We start from the raw sequence: 10,624 nt of genomic DNA, 5'->3' as shown, positions 1-10,624 counted from the left end.
GAATAGTAAGTACTAGATAGATAAAGCGAGTTAGGCTTATGTTTGTCTTCTTTATTTGCAAATGTGTATTTGGCTGGAAGGAGTTCAAATTTGTATTTGGCTGAAAGGATTTTAATTTGTACTTGTCTACTTAGGCTGGGAGGGTATTCCCAGTGTCTATAGCTGAAAGACCCTGTAACATATTCCATCTTAAATTTACAAAGTCAATTTTTACTGCTTTTCCCTCTTTAATTAAAAGCTTTTCTTGTTTAAGAACCTGCTTGTTTTTTTATTCGGGTGAGACCCCAGGGGCCTGGGTCTGGATCCACCAGGGAATTGGTGGGGAGAAAGGAGGGAAGGGGGAGAGAGAGGTTATTTTCTCTCTGTGTTAGGATTACTTTCTCTCTCAGGGAGCGTCTGGGAGGGGGAGAGAGAAGGAGGGGGGAAAGTGAATTTTCCTCTGTTTTTAGATTCAAGGAGTTCGAATCACAGTGATCTTCCAGGGTAACCCAGGGAGGGGAAGCCTGGGAGAGGCAACAGTGAGGGAAAGGATTTACTTTCCTTGTGGGAAGATCCAGAGTGTTTGGGTCTTGGGGGTCCCCGGGCAAGGTTTTGTGGGGACCAGAGTGTACCAGGCACTGGAATTCCTGGTTGGTGGCAGTGCTATAAGTACTAAGCTGGTAATTGAGCTTACAGGAATTCATGCTGGTACCCCATCTTTTGGACGCTAAGGTTTAGAGTGGGGATTTATACCATGACACCTCCATATCCTCATTCCCATTTGTCATCCTACCATTATCCTTAAGCTCCTCATTGGCATCATTAAAGACTGAGGCAAAGTATTTGTTTAGATATTGGGCCATGCCTAGATTATCCTTAACCACCACTCCATCCTCAGTGTTTAGCGGTCCCACTTCTTCTTTCTTTCTTTTCCTGTCATCATGACGGCTGGGCCAAACCTGAGTAATGCTGGGACCCAGAGATTGCAGTGCTTGGAGCAGGAAGGTGAGCCCAGCCAGTGCCATGGGTCAGGAGCTGCAGGAACTGTCACGTGACCTTTTGTAACATTTTGGCGACCCAGTTTTGTGTCCCAACCCATGGGCTGAGAAACCCTGCTTTCTGTGGAACTACCAATAGGGGAGGATCATACACACGCTTTGCCAGTGGGTTCATAGCTGACAGTAGAGGGATGAGGAGACTCAGGAATTCTGGGTTCAATTCCCAATTTTGCAGGGAGTGTCCTCTAGTCGTTACAGACCATTCTGCCTCTGTTCTCCCCTTCTCCTGGAAAACCTGCCTTACACTGGTAGACTCGCAGAGCTCCAGGGCTACCCAGAGGATTCAGGGGCCTCTTCCATAAAAAAAATTGCAATACTATAGAATACTATATTCTTATAGGGGCCCCTGTGGGGCTGAAGGCAAATGGCTCCACTTCCACCCCTTCCGCCCCCCACCCCGGGCTGCCCTGGGAAAAATAAACATTTAAGAAACTTCTGCATCTCAGCACAAACCCAGTTTTGAGAACTTCTTTTCAAGTCACCTTTACAAGATATCACTGGTTCTCAGCATCAGCTAGTGCTAAAAGGCACTAAAGCTCATTAAAAGGATTGGACAAATATTTTCCATCAAAACTTTTTTTGGATCCAAAACTAGGGGTTTTTAAAAAGCAGAAAAAATCAGACAATGTCTACTTTCCTTCAAAATTTGTTGTGGTTTTTTTAATTAAAAAGCTGAAATTAGTCTGCCAAAACCTGAACATGGTTTGGGGTTTCAGAAGTATGTGGCCAAATATTTGCTGCTTGCTGTGTTTGTTTAAAGAAACAATAAAAAAATTTTGCTTAAAAGAAATCCAACACTTTTTTGAACCACTTCAGCTTGTGACCAGACGCCTGAGCCCATCCAGTCAGACTTTTTCCAGGTTTCTGCTACTCCGCTGGCTTCCTTGACTCATATCTGTCTCCATAACTTTGGGTTACTTTAGCTTAGAACAGTGGTCCCCAACGTGGTGCCCGGTAATGATCAAGTGATCTCTCTCCTGCCATCCATCTCCACCCTCTGACAAACAGAGGCTAGGGACACCGTTCCTTACCCATCCTGCCTAATAGCCATTAATAGACTTAACCTCCATGAATGTATCTGTTTCCTAGAGACTGGCTCTATGGGGTCCCTCACAAACTGGAGATGGTTACTGTAGGTTTGTCTTTATTATAGCTTATGTACATATTCCACGAACTAAGCATTTGAGCTTGTTCTAGAATCTGGGATGAGCCTACGTTGTGAAAACTGAAATGCTCAAAATAGCACATGCAACCTGTGTGTCCATTCACATGCTAAAATTAAATTAACCTAGGGATTCTCAAACTGGGGGTTAGGACCCCTCAGGAGGTCATGAGGTTATTACTGGGGGTCACAAGCTGTCAGCCTCTATCTCAAACCCCGCTTTGCCTCCAGCATTTATAATAGTGTTAAATATATAAAGTCTTTTTAAATTTATAAGGGGGGGGGTCACTCAGAGGTTTGCTATGTGAAAGGGGTCACCAGTATAAATGTTTGAGAACTACTGAATTAACCCCTCTGGAGCCTCGGGGAATGCAGGAGAGGGGGGGTCTCTCTTGGTAGGATTGGGAAAGAGGTAGGTGGTATGGGATATTGCTCTTCTCATGTGATCCCTCCCCCATGGAAAAGATAACAGCTTGGCTCTTTGTGTTAAATAGCTGTCTGCAAGCCTCAAACTGCTGAATGAGCTTTAGGGTAGGGAAGGCTGTGCCTGCCCAAGCAGCCTGGCCCTGCCCCCTATCCACCCCCCATCCACTTCCTGCCCCCCGACTGCCCCCCTCAGAATCTGCGACCCATCCCGCTCCTTGTCCCTTCACCACCCCACCCAACACCCCCTCCCCAACCACCACCTTGGGACCCAACCCCCCATCAAACCCCCTTGTTCCCTGTCCCCTGACTGCCCCGACCCCTATCCACAGCCCCCCCCATGCCAAGTCCTGACAGAACCCTGGAATGCCCATGATCCAACCCCCTGTTCCCCATCTCCTGAACACCACCCCCAGAACCTCTGCCCCCTCCCTGTCCCCTAATTGTCCCCGGGACTCCCTGCCCCTTATCCAACCCCCCTCAGCCCCAGCCCCCTGCCATGCTGCTTACCCCCACCTCCACCCTCTCCCGGAGCCTCAGTGCGCCACGTCCAGGAGGCCCTGGACAGCGCTGCAGTGGCGTGGCTCCAGCGGGGCCTAAGTTCCCGCTGCTCAGCCTGGAGCCCCGCCCCCTTACCATGCAGCTCCGAGTGGGGAGCAGCTCAGACCCTGCCCCAGCCATGCCTCTTTAGCTCTATCCAGGGCCACTTCTGGATGCGGCGGCTGGGGGAAGGTGGAGATGGGGCCAGGGCCAAAGAATTCTCGTGGGGGCCCCTGCTGGGCCCAGGGGCAAATTGCCCCCCCCCCCGGCAGCCCTGCAGAGCTCAAGCAATTTAGCTTAACAAAGAGAAAATTAAGGGATGACTTGATCACAGTCTATAAATATCTACATGGGGAACAGAAATGTGATAATACAGGGCTCTTCCAATGCCTGGATGCTGAAGCTAGACAAACTCAGACTGAAAATAGGGTACAATTCTTTAACAATGAGGGTTACTAACCATTGGAACAACTGACCAACGGTCATGGTGGATTCTCCATCACTGGGATTTTTAAACAAGATTGGATGTTTTTCTAAAAGTTTTGCTCTAGTTCAAACAGGAATTAATTCAGGGAAGTCCTATGGCCTGTGTTATACAGTAGGTCAGTCTGCATGACCAATATAGTCCCTTCTGACTTTATAATCTATGAATCTATGCCCCCTTCTGTCCCTGTCCCCTAGCACAGTGGTTCTCAGCCTGGGGTATGTGTGCCCCTGGAGGTACGCAGAGGTCTCCTGGAGGGGACTTCAACTCATCTAGATATTTTTACAACAGGCTACATAAAATGCCCTAGTAAAGTCAGTACCAACTAACATTTCATACAGACAACGACTTGTTTATATTGCTCTATGTACTATACACTGATATGTAAGTACAAGATTTATATTCCAGTTGATTTATTTTATAATTATATGGTATAAATGAGAGAGTCAGCAATTTTTCAGTAGAACCGTGCTGACGCTTTTGTATTTTTATGTCTGATTTTATAAGCAAGTAGACTTTAAGTGAGGTGAAACTTGGTGGTATGCAAGACAGACTCCTGAAAGGGTACAGTAGTCTGGAAAGTTGAGAGCCACTGGCCCTAGTATGTACCCCAGCAACCTTTCTCTGCGCCTTTCCTGCTCCTGCGTTCTCCACAGCCTGTCTCTGCCTCCCTGTCATTCTCTTTACCTACAGCAGGGGTAGGCAACCTATGGCACGGGTGCCGAAGGCGGCACGCAAGCTGCTTTTCAGTGGCACTCACACTGCCCAGGTCCTGACCACCAGTCAAGGGGGCTCTGCATTTTAATTTAATTTTAAATGAAGCTTCTTAAACATTTTTAAAACCTTATTTACTTTACACACAACAGTAGTTTAGTTATATATTATAGACTTATAGAAAGAGACCTTCTAAAAATGTTAAAATGTATTACTGGCACGTGGAACCTTAAATTAGAGTGAATAAATGAAAACTTGGCACAGCACTTCTGAAAGGTTGCCGACCCCTGACCTACAGCCTGTCTCAACCCCTTTTCCCACCAGAACTCCTCTCTTCCCTGTCGCCCCCTCCACTCCCTCACTGCTCTGCACTCCACTCAGGCTGTTTTCTCCTTCTCTTAGGTGCCAGCAGGGGGAGCATTGAGAACACAGAAGAGAGAGTCCCTGAGCTCTCAGTTCTTGTACCCAGTGTCACAGCGGCCTGGTAGCCTGAAGGAGAAATTGTAGGGAGATTATTGCTCAGCCCCTGCATTCCTCGGCTGGAGCATGCTCAGTTGTCAGTTGCTTTCCCAGGAATGGCATATGCACAGTCCAGTCTGCACGTGGAAGCTCTGGATCTGGAGACTGTCCAGTGCAGACAAACTCTTTGGAGAGTTTCAGTATTGACAACCCCAACGGTTCAAAAATCATGAATCAGAGCCAAAGAAATCATGAAATTCACCCAAAATGTATTTATTTATTTATTTATTTAAAAAAATTATATTCTGGTTTTGGTCTGTCTTTGGATTTTTAAACTCCCCTGTCCACTCGCTGGGCATCTGTGTCGCCAAATGTATAGATGAAGGTGATTTGGGGCCCTGCTGCTGAGACTTTAAAAAGAAAAGCACCCTGAGGCAGATACACAACATGAGACATTTCAGTCCAAATGGTTAACATTTGGCAATTATAAGCAACTGGCAACAGGTTCTTATAATGGAAAAGTGTCGCTGCGTGTGTGTGATGGGGTCTACTAGCCCAGACAGGGTTAAGCCCCAGGTATTGACAGCAGAAATCCTGCCTCTCTGGCAAGATTGGGCATGCTCTAAGTGCACTAGTAGTATAAAGGGAGGGAGACCAGCTCATTCTGGGTGGGAGGCTGTAGGGGAAGCACCTGTAGAGGGCCAGCCACAGCCTCTGGCTGCACCAGGAATTGAAGCCGTCCACGGCCTGCCTGCACCCCGGTGACTGGAGGAAACCCTGGAGATAACTGGCTCTACCAAACACAGAGGACCTGGTGCCTCATGGGAAACCCCAACTCAGACTCTGCTAGGAAGTGACTCAGGGAGGGTGATGGAGTGGTACCTCCCACCCGGGGAAGCTCAGTGTGTTTCGGTAGGACCTCCCTGCTGAGTCAGTGGTAAGATGCTATGCCACTGTTAGGGCCCTGCGTTGGGGGCTGGTGGAGTCGGGTGGGCCTGAGCCCCCCTACTGGGGCAGCCACACCCCATAAGGGGTGCCCCAATGCTACAGACTCTAGTCACTAGACTATGCTGCCCTGCACCAAAGGGCTGCTTTATGGACTCTGGCCATTAGGCCCCACTGCCCTGCACCGAAGAGTGGTGCTATAGACTCTGGTCGCCAGGCCACACTGCCCTGCACAGAAGGGCTGCTTTATGGACTGTGACCGATAGCCCATGCTGCCCTGACCCTAGGGGTGTGGACCATCACAGCGTGCCACCTACATTAGTGGTCTGCTAGGATTAGGGCTGATGAGAGCAGAGGAAAGGGAGACAATGGCACTGGGTCCCCAAGCTCAGGGGTCCTCAAGCTCTCTCCTGTGCCCCTAACCCCTTCACTCCTACCCCTTGCATCCCTCTCCTGCACCCATGTGGGGAAACTGACCCCACTGGATGCACAAAGCAGCTGGCATTGCTGCTTGCTCCCCCACTGGACTGCTGCTCCTCTGCCACGTGCACCCCCTGGGCTGCATAAGCAGAGGGCAGGAGAGCAGCAGCTGATGCCGCCTCAGCACAGCCCAGGTGGGGAAGTGACCTGAATGCAGGGAGTCCTGGCGTTATGTGTGTTATGTGTTTTGAGGAAAGTGTGTGACAGTGTGTGTGCATGAGATACAGTGTGTGTTGTGTTGAGGGGAGAGTGTTTGTGCCTGAGTGTAGGCATGTGCTATCTCTTTAAGAAAACACTCAGGGGCAGGAGCCTGAAGGCTTGTGTTCAGACACAAGCAGCCACCAGCAACTCCGGACCCAGAGAGGCAGCAACACACACACACACATTCCCCCTGTCCCGTCACCCCAGTTCAGTGGAGGAGCGGCACCCCTGCTCTGGAGGAGTCATCTGGCTCTGATGGCTGGTCACTCAACTGCCCCCTGCAGCTTGGATCTCTCCCCTGGGCTCCCTCTCCAGCGCTGCTGCTCACCTGCCTGACTGCCTGCCATGGCAGACCAGATGGGAATCCAAACCCTGCTCACGGTGCCCTCTTTGGCAGGCTGCCTTGGGTGGGGGCCCAGACAGCCCATCCCAAAGGCCGGCCCTGGTCCTATCTTCCAACAGTGACCAATGCCAGGTCTGTCAGAGGGAATGAACAGAACAGGTAATCCCTGTCGCCCATTCCCAGCTTCTGGCAAATAGAGGCTAGGGACACCTACAGCATGGGGTTGCATCCCTGCCCATCCTGGCTAATAGCCACTATGGTCTAGTTCTTTATCCAAACAAAATCTCTCTCAAAAAAATGTTATTAAATAAAAAGTCCTTAAACCAAAAGAACCTCCAGGATGGTCTACCACTCCCCCATTATTTCTTCTGATGCTCCCATCACTTTGATTTTGCAGCTAGCCTTGCCCTTGTCTCCACTATGCCCCCGTGCTGCAGTACTGGGAGGACTCGATTCATGACCAGCCTCTGTCATATCCCTTGCTGCCTAAATCTCTGGAGGTGAGGTGTGTTGTGGAAGGGTCCCTGTTGGGCACTAGGGAGCAGTAACAGTTTCCCACTTCTCTGACTAGGCATGCTTGGAGCTGGGGGAGCCGGAAAAGGGAGGTCAAGTCCACTTTTCACCACACGCCCGGCCCTCTGCTCTTCCTCTTCCCCGTGAGGCCTTGCCCCTGGCCATGCTGGAAATTGGAGCCTGGCCCGGGTACAAGTGGCAGCCAGACCCTCCACCCCCCTAGATTCGGGATCCAAGCACAGCCCCTGGTCCATGACCTCATCCCCTGGAACACTTGTCCAAGGCAGATGGAAGGTCCGCATCTCTCCATAGCTGTCCCAAGCAGTTCTTATCATGGCCCAGCTGCAGCTCTTCAGCCTTGCTTCCAGGCCAGAAGCCAGAGCTGGGTGGTGGTAACAGTCATGCAGGCAGCTGTGGGGAGCCAAGGACCTTCCACCTGCTCTGTAGGGTGGGGTGGAGATATAGGCAAGGAGCTGCTCTTGGATCCTCCCACTCTGGGCAAGTGGAGGGGCCTGGGATCCCCAGCCAGGATCCGGCCTCTGGCTTTGCCAGGGGTGGCATTTGGAGGGAAGAGGAGAGGCAGGGGTGGGGCCATGGAGGGGCAGGACCTTGTGCCCCTCCACTTTTAGGAAGAATCTGTTGCCCCTGCATGGAGCACCATTGCATTGGCTTCAGAAGCCTTATTGGGTGCAGAAAGGACATGATGCAAATGGCCATCTGGAGATGAGAAAAGACTTGAGGGGTGGAGAAGGGCAATTCTCAAAATGTCCAAGCTTAGACCTGGGCAGACCAACCATAGGGGAACTAGACAACCCTTAGTCAAGTGACTGGGAGCGAAAGCCTGATCTCATTGATGTCAATGGAAGTTTTGCCATTGAACTCATTGGGGCCAGGATTCCACCCCTGCATGTCCACGTTGAACTCACAGATGACTTGAGGCTGAAGCTACTGGAAAGCAATTTTATCCGAAGTACATCTGTTCATTTTCCTTCTGTTAAGAGTGACTGGGCTAAGTGCAGAGTGAAGTGACTCTTCGAGAAACACTGCAGAGATGGTTTATGTGCACAGACTAGAGCACACAACGTGTTCTGGAAGACAATACACTGGTACTGGATGAGAGAAGTCAAACACTAAAGAGATACTTTAGCCTGGCTGCTGATACCCCTATCTGAGAGAGCTGAACAATAAAGCACAAGTTGGCACTGATGAAGAGCATGACTCTCAGGATCGATGCCTTGCAGAGATGAATAGAATTTGTGCTAAGTGAAAAAGAAGCCAGACTTGCTTGTGTCAAGGTAGCTTGGAGAGGCCTTTGGATTGCTCATCATAGGGGCCAGCTGAGATTCTGATTAGACTTGGAAATTCCAAGGATCAGTGTAAGTACTCACTCCATTTGTGAACTAGAAGCTGCTGTTCCATGTGCATCTGAAGGGTAAAAAAATGCATGCCTTTGGTTTAAAAATGAAGAGGAAGGAAACCTGGAAAAGCTGAGTCATCCAAAGTGGAGTAATTGCTCAGTGCTGGAAAATTAGAGATTCCTTTATGGGAATCTATTTAGGTGCATCCATGACCCCCTACCACTATCTCTAGGAATAAAACACTTGGAAAATAATAAAACACTGGCAGCTGGGAAAGAAACAGACACAGATATTCAAGGTTTAAGCAAAGTGGCTGATCCTGACCATGCTGTATATAGAGGAATAAGAACAAGCTCTGGAGTCAGGAAGTCCTGTGTTCTAATCCTGGCTGCGTTATTGATTCACTAGGTGACCTTGGGCAAGATGTGTCCCGTATCTGGCCCAGGTCCCTATCTGCACAGTGTAGATGATAACATTTATCTCCCAGCTCCCAGGAGTCTTGTGTAGAGTATCATTTTGTGCTGGTGCTGAGCACTCACAATTCCCAACGTACTTCAGTAGGTGATCCAGGATTCCCTCGACTCTGCAAATCAGGTCTGTAGGGTTTCAAAATGCATGTGATTCATTTTAAAATAGTTACCATGTTAGTGCAAAGAGCTGTGCTGGGTTAGTGCTGTATTGCACTATTCACCTCTTATTTGGCCAAGCTTTTCTGTATTAAAAAAAGAAAGTGAACAAACAGCTATTTGTAAACATTTGCCAAACATCACCTATGGCATTTCCAGCCCCAAATGCTGCATTTATTCAACTAAGCTTAGAAGAACTTTTTAGACAGAGGATGCGTTTTGATGACAGGGTCCTCTCTACTTGTCAATCTCTTAGGAAAATTGCTTGTGAACTGAAAATGCCTCTTTTAATTCAGAGTCACAAGAGCTTAGTAAAATCTGTCAGGTGAGCAAGCTGGCATCTAAAGAGAAATCCATGAACTGCATTTCTAGGTCCAGGAGATGCATAATGAAAGACCAAAGAGAAATTAACAGAAAGTGGGGCAGCACAAATCCAGCACAAAGGGAGGACATCAAAAGAAAGCCGGGAGGATGCAAAAAAATCATATTGATCTTAACTGTGCTGTGTAGTTCCAGCCTAATGGATCACAACCCCTCGGCATTAGAATAGCTGACATGGTTGGCAGATGGCTCCCTAGCAGGGGCAGAGGCACAACTGTGCACATCTGTCACCGATGCTGGATTGGTAATTGTGTGGTTGCCAGCAGCCGGCAGATTTCTGAAAGATGCACACAGATAGGGAGAGGAGTGAGAACCACTGACACTCATTTTCCTCCACATCACGCTCAAGCCTACTCCAGCTCCCCTCCTCCGTGCTGAGTACCTGTCAGCTTGTTTATCTTCCTCAATGACTGAGGTGCGGTACGTGTGCTGGAGCTTAGCTGGAAGACCAGGATACTGCGTGCCTGGCTGCTACACATGCTACCAGGGCTCTATTTCATGTCAGCACCCTCTGCTTTACAAAGAGTGGTGTCTTGTAATGGTTCCCTCACAAGAGGAGGAGAGATGTGGGGCTTTGGCTTTCTGAGTTTGAGACCGGGCCAGGATACTAGACTCCTCTTAGATGTAGTGATTCTGAACATGCCAGAGAAGGAAGCTCCCTTTCAGCTAAGCCTTGCTTAGAAAGCTGCAGGGTCCATCGCAGAGGCTGTGGTGATTTTTGTAATTTCCTTGTATTCTTCATTTGTCAACATGGCCTGACCTTTGTGCCAGACCCATACCCAGGCCCATGGCACTGGGCTGGACACCTGCTCTGCTAGTGCCATGATCACAAGGACTTTTCTCCTCCATTGCTTTGTGTTAATGTTTAGATCATGCTTTGTTTCGCATCCTCCTGTCTCCTGCCTCCCCAGTAACCCAAACCTTGTCGCGCATTCACACTCTCAGGCTGAGATGGGCA

Source organism: Gopherus flavomarginatus, chromosome 8 (genome assembly GCF_025201925.1).
Source record: "Gopherus flavomarginatus isolate rGopFla2 chromosome 8, rGopFla2.mat.asm, whole genome shotgun sequence".
Lineage (NCBI taxonomy): Eukaryota > Metazoa > Chordata > Testudines > Testudinidae > Gopherus > Gopherus flavomarginatus.
This window is presented reverse-complemented; position numbering follows the sequence as displayed.